Below are 6,268 nucleotides of genomic sequence, written 5' to 3' on the forward strand. Positions count from 1 at the left end.
GCTATCCATAAAGTATTATAGTCAAAATGCTTATTAAATTAAATGTTTACTGACTGTTCATTAAAGTGCACTGACAAACATTTATAATAAATGCATTTTATTATTGAAATATATGCATTATTTTATAATATACATACTTTTTTATTGTGTTTTTGACAAAAAGTACAATACATTACAGGTATACAATGACAAAAGTATTTTCGTTTTTTTGCCTTTTTTTGAACAACAAATTAACATAATAAAATTATTATGAAAAGGAAATTGATTAAATAATAATAAAATAAATAAATAAATAAATAATAATAATAATAATAATAATAATAATAATAATAATAATAATAATAATAATGAAAAAAACAGTAGGGTGGGAGGGGGGTTTGTTGGGGGTTGGGAATTCATGCTTGGAGGAGTACATTAGTCTGAATATGAATTATTAAAGGTTCCCATGTTTTGAAAAATGTTTCGGTTGAACCTCTGAGAAAATATAAATTTTTTCTGTTTTCAGAAATAGCATTACATCACTAAGCCAAAGTGAGAGTTTAGGTGGCATTGGTGATTTCCCCTCTATAAGACTTCTTCTTCTGGCTATTAATGCTACAAAGGCAAAGGCATTTTATATTTCTTTGGCTACATGCATGTCCTTTTTTGGTACACAAAACAAAGCTATTACCGGATTAGGTTGAATTCTTAAATTGAAGGCTGAGTTTAAAATCTCAAATATTGAAGACCAAAATCGTCTCAGTTTGTCACATGACCAGAACATATGGGTTAGGTCTGCCTTGCATGAGTTGCAACGATCGCATATGTTATCTATATTGGAGTAGATTTTAGCCAGTTGGGTTTTGCTGTAGTGAATACGGTAAAGAATTTTCATCTGAATCAGATTCAGACGCGCACTTGATGAAGTCTTGTTTATAATTTCAACTGCTTTATCTCAAGTTTCTTCTGGAATATTAATTCCTAGTTCTTCTATCCATTCTATTTTAATCTTCTCTAGTGTTATGTTACGCAATGCCATAATCAAGTACATTTTGAAAATAATATACATATTTACTAAAAAATCCATAAATTTCCATTTTCCATATTTTTTTTACCCGTTTATTTATGCTTTTAAATTGCATTATGGGAGCTTAATCTTTCTACAGACAACTTTTAATCTTGAAAATTAAAACAAAAAAGGGACTTTTATTGACGTTTTTAACAGTTTGCAGTGATATATTATCTGGGTTGGTGTTAAATATTGCGCTACACAAACAGTAATAAATTGGCAGCACATTTTACGCTATTTTACAGATTTCTGTTTATTCTTTCTTACACATTATATTATTTTAAACTACTAAAAAGTAAATAAAAGTCACTTTATTAATGTGTATTAACATGTTAATTCATTCAGTTTTTCCACTTACAAAGTCCGCCATGTAAATAGCAAATGCGCTTATGGCGCGACACAACTGACTCTTGAAGGGAATGGGAGATGAGACTCTGATTGGTTTATTCTCAAAACACACCCATAACTCATTAAGAAAATAAGCTCAACCCTGTTAGACCATGCGCCACGGCGCAAATTGGATTTTTCCGTCCTTAAAATAGCAAAAGTGGATTCAGACACGCCTTTAATGCTTTTGCGCCCTGAGCTTTGGACTTTGCACCTGGATCATCAAAATAGAGCCCAACATATTGTCATTCTGGCATTATATAATGATAATAATTGCTCTTAAAATGACAATAATATTGTTTATTGCAATATATTTCGGTGCAATATGTTGTACGACAAAAAAAATCAATATCGTGACAGGCTTAGGACGAGATAAACTTGAAGTGGTCTCTTATTTTACCACCAGTTTTCTGAAAACATCTGAAGTACACTACAAGTGCACACTGAACACATTAAACCGCGCTTCTATTCTCACCAAAGCTACTGAACCAAAACGTTCCAGCTCCGTCTGTAGTTTCATGTGCTCATTAAACATGCACATGTTGTATGAAGTAACTGATTGCTGAGATGCGTCACTCTGAACGTACAGTCTGACAGCGAAGCAAAGGAAAATTCCACAGCAGAGTCTCAGTTGAAATCTATTCTCTGAGCTCCAGCGCTGCAGTTTGACCAACACACCGGGTTTCACTGCATTACCTGTTGCTTTAGACCCACAGGAAGAGAGTGGCCGAGGTCCAAGCGCTGGGTAACCCAACACGAGACGGCTGACTGGAAATTTACAAAGCTCCAGACTACAGCTACGCAATGCATCGTTTCATGCTCAATATCTCAATGTGTGCATGCACAATATATGCAATACAATTCCATGCAAATGTCAACCTTGCTATAAAAAAAATTAAGTTATTACCAAACTAGTGAAATCCTTTCTAAGGTTTTTGTATAGGCAAGTATTTGACAGTACTGTAAACATACTTACAAATGTCTCTGTCAATGTTCTCAAGCAATTATATTTGATTTACTAAAGTCACACAAGTGCCAATTTCCAACCCAAGCTCATTCTGGAAACGTAGCACCGCGGACGTTTCTGGAGACTGCGATTTACATGGCCGGAGGTACGTAAAGGCCGCGTTTGTTTTTTTCGAGCGAACGCTGCGGGGCGGTGTGGCGCTGCTCCGCCCCTCCTCTTCGCGCTCGCCGGCCGACGGCTCGCCTCCGAGTGGAGGGCTTTCCCGACGCAATCAGTTTGTCCACCTAGCTCACAGCGTTGCGTTGGCGGAGCGGAGGCCCCGGAGGAGGAGGAGCCGGAGCCGGCCGCGGTGGACGACGACCAGGATCGAGTCCGGGGAACGACGGGTTCCGGAAATCAGGTAAGACGAAAAACGGAATCCGGAAAATGAGGGCGAGAACGCGGCGGCATCCGAAAACGCGGTCGAAATCGAAGACGGGGGCTTTTGCTTTTTTTTTTTTTTTTTTCGATCCGGCGGCTTTTCGCGCGAGAACGCTGCGGGCGCGAACGCTGCGCGCTCCCGAGAGGCGCCCGCCCGAGACGCGAAAAAGCGCGCACAGCGGCCTCTCGCGGATCCGCGAAAAACAAAAAAACGCTCGAATACGTACCTCCCGGGACGTAAATCGCAGTCCGCAGAAACATCCGCGGGGCTACGTTTCCACAATGAGCCCGGGTTGCCAATTTCACACCTGTCACATCCATAACACCGAATTCACACGGGGCGTCAATGCTTCTAATTCACTTTGAATGGGTGACGTCAGGCGTTGCAGAACTACATTGTGGTACTGTCGGCGCTGCGTCAGTAGCATTGCTCGCTGCAGAAGTTGTGAATTTCTCAACTTTTTAAGCGCTGACTGAAGCGTCAGCCAATCAGACCGCTGTGTGCAAATACGCCAGCTCACTGGCTGACGCTGCTATGATAATCGCATCAGCCCTAACTACAGACACGCTCCTCTGTCAAGCGTTGACGCTGAAGCCCCCTCTGTGAATTGGGTATAACAGAGAGGAGTCACAACCATACCCAAGCTTTCTCCTTTCTCTAAATGAAATAATGTCAAATAAAATGAAATCCATCATGTTTGTTTAATAGAGAGTTGACTCTTGTCCTTTTGATTAGCATTGTTTCTTTGGGGTTGTGCAGTTTAATTCACAGAATTTCTACAAAGTGTGTCGTATGCTGTAATCTCACATGCTTAAAATATAAAATATGTTTACAGATTTATATTATTTCCGATCCCTGAACTCTGCGGTTGGTAGTTTTGAAGAATATAAACAGATGTTTCAATATAATGTTAGCATATACGCTCTCTATGAATCTATGTTTTGAGTTTTTACTGCAAATGTCACCTCCATAATGCTGGAATTGCTATGCTGAATAGACATTTCTTGCAACGTAACATTGTCCAAAAGAAACACTACTTTTATTAGCATTTTATTTTTTAAATTATTTATTTATGTAATAATTATACTACATTAAACAAGTAACAAATATATATCTGACCTGATTCAATTTTAAAAAGTAAAAAAAAATGGAAGATGCAAACATTTCGGGCCCTATCATACACATGGCGCAATAAGGCGCAAGTTTGACGTGATTTGTTGCTATTTTCAGACCAGCGCAACAGTAATTTTCCCCTTTTGCACCACGTTGTTTAAATAGCAAATCCATTTGCGCTAATTTGTGGACTCATTTGTGTTTCAGTCTAGAAAGAAAGTGTGTTAAGGCGCATTGTTGGTGCGTTGCTATTTTGAGGAACTGAAATAGACCAAGCAATTGACCAACTAAAAGCTGGTCTAAAGTCCAGCGCAGAGCGTGTCTATACGGGGTGAAACGCTTACACATATCTTAATACACACAGGATGTACAGCAATACATTTTCTTCACCTTAGAGGTCTTTTTTCAGCTTATCCTTGACAATTTGCATTTGTATAATGTTAATATAATTGGCAGTATTATTTATTATATGCATATTTATATTTGTTTTCATAAAAACAAGCTTAGATTTGTCCACCTGTCGGGTTTTGAGTCATCTGCATTACCATATGGGGCATAAAAACAGCATGTGTGTTTGGATATAACTCAGTTTTTTGACCGCCCTTCGTTATTATTGTTCATTTATCCGTTTGCTGGAGATTAAAACTAAATTTAGAAACAGTTTTAAAACAAATCTCTGCGCTTGAATGTCTTCAGTGGGGTGAGTACAACACTGTTTTCTTATCCACAAAAGTAACTGAGTAAAGAGCAAAAGTAAAGAGGCTGAATGGAGGAGGCTCGTTCTTCATCCTTCTGCTGCAGATGCTCTGTTTAACTGTTTTCTTGTTAGTGAAGCGTTCAGTTTTTCCACTAACAAAGTCCACCATGTAAACAGCAAATGCGCCATAGTGTGATGCAACTGACTCTTAAAGGGAATGTGAGATGAGACTCTGATTGGTTTAATGCACATTATGCTCAAAACACACCCAGAACTCATTAACAGAATAAGCACAACCCTGTTAGACCATACGCCACGGCGCAGAGCATATTATTTCATCCTTAAAATAGCAAAAGTGGATTCGGACATGCCCTTAATCCTTTTACGCCATGCACTTTAGACTTTGCGTCTAGATCATTATAATAGAGCCTGTTATTGTTTCGTGGTCTTGATCTCATCACCATAACACTAATTCAAATGCATAGGTCTCAATCCAATCAACGTGCAGTATCAGTCAGACTTTTACAAAGACAAAAGTCACAGTCGTGCCTTGAAACTAGCATTTGCATTACTTCAGGGTCTTCTCTCTAGCCAGCAAGACAAAAGCTTAATCTCTCACACCCAGCCTTCTTGTCTTGATCATTCCTAGAATGTCACCTTCACCTCAAAATGTAAAACACACTGTATATAACCTCCTCACTTTTATACTATTCCAGTAGAACCTAGAATTTATATATTTATAATTTCACAGCACATTAAATAAACGTAATAGCCATATGGATAATGCCTACTATTATCATGATAATGTCAACTTCTCGATATCATCTTAAGGCACAAGGTGTTTTTTTTACATGCGTTTTTTATGTCTCTTTGCTATTCGGGATTATTGGAACTTAATTAGAATAAAAATCTAAGTGTCATCTTTTGATATGGTGCACTTTCACAGAAAAAAGATGTCTATATATGTGGACTCTTGTCTGAATTTACATAAAACCCTTTTTCCTGACTGTTTTTTGATGCATATATAACATGGACATTTTTTTTACTTGCTTTGACTATCAGAGAGTAAAAACAACATTTTTTCTCATTTTGGACAGTTAAAAATAGGGTTTTGGACATTAATATGCTGCAAAACAGTTGCAGGATGACACTGTATGTCAGTAACAAAATATAAAACATTCAAAGTGTTTTAAACAGCCACTTAAGAGGTAAAATGTGCAGTCCACATATGTGGACACTCAGGCCCTGGGACAGGGGTCACCAGTCTCGTTCCTGGAGGTCCGGTGCCCTGCAGGGTTTAGCTTCAACTTGCCTCAACACACCTGCCTGGGCGTTTCAAGTATACCTATAAGACCTTGGCTGTTTCTCAATTCCAAGAACGCAGAGAATGGACTTGTGTTCTTGTGGAGACCGGTCTTGCCAGGTGTCCTCGGAAGAACGAACTCAGGAGGCCGCGAGGGCAGAGAACGCGTCCTTTGAGAAATGGGATGCTGCGTTCTTCCTGATGGTCACATGACCTTCACGCGTTTTAAATGGAAATTATTTAAACATTACAGCATTCATACAACGATTTATTGTTCCCCCCCCTCTTCAAAATATATACTTTGCATAAAAACATTATCAATATACTCTGCA

At 38.5% G+C, this 6,268-nt stretch overlaps 1 protein-coding gene across 7 annotated transcripts in view; it reads right to left on the reverse strand.

Annotated features, from left to right (window-relative positions):
* wnk4a (WNK lysine deficient protein kinase 4a) overlaps positions 1-6,268 on the reverse strand; it is a 128,656-nt gene that overhangs the window by 109,607 nt on the left and 12,781 nt on the right. The window lies entirely within an intron of this gene.

Source organism: Danio rerio, chromosome 12 (assembly GCF_052040795.2).
Source record: "Danio rerio strain M-AB ecotype USA chromosome 12, GRCz13ab, whole genome shotgun sequence".
NCBI classification, from domain to species: domain Eukaryota; kingdom Metazoa; phylum Chordata; class Actinopteri; order Cypriniformes; family Danionidae; genus Danio; species Danio rerio.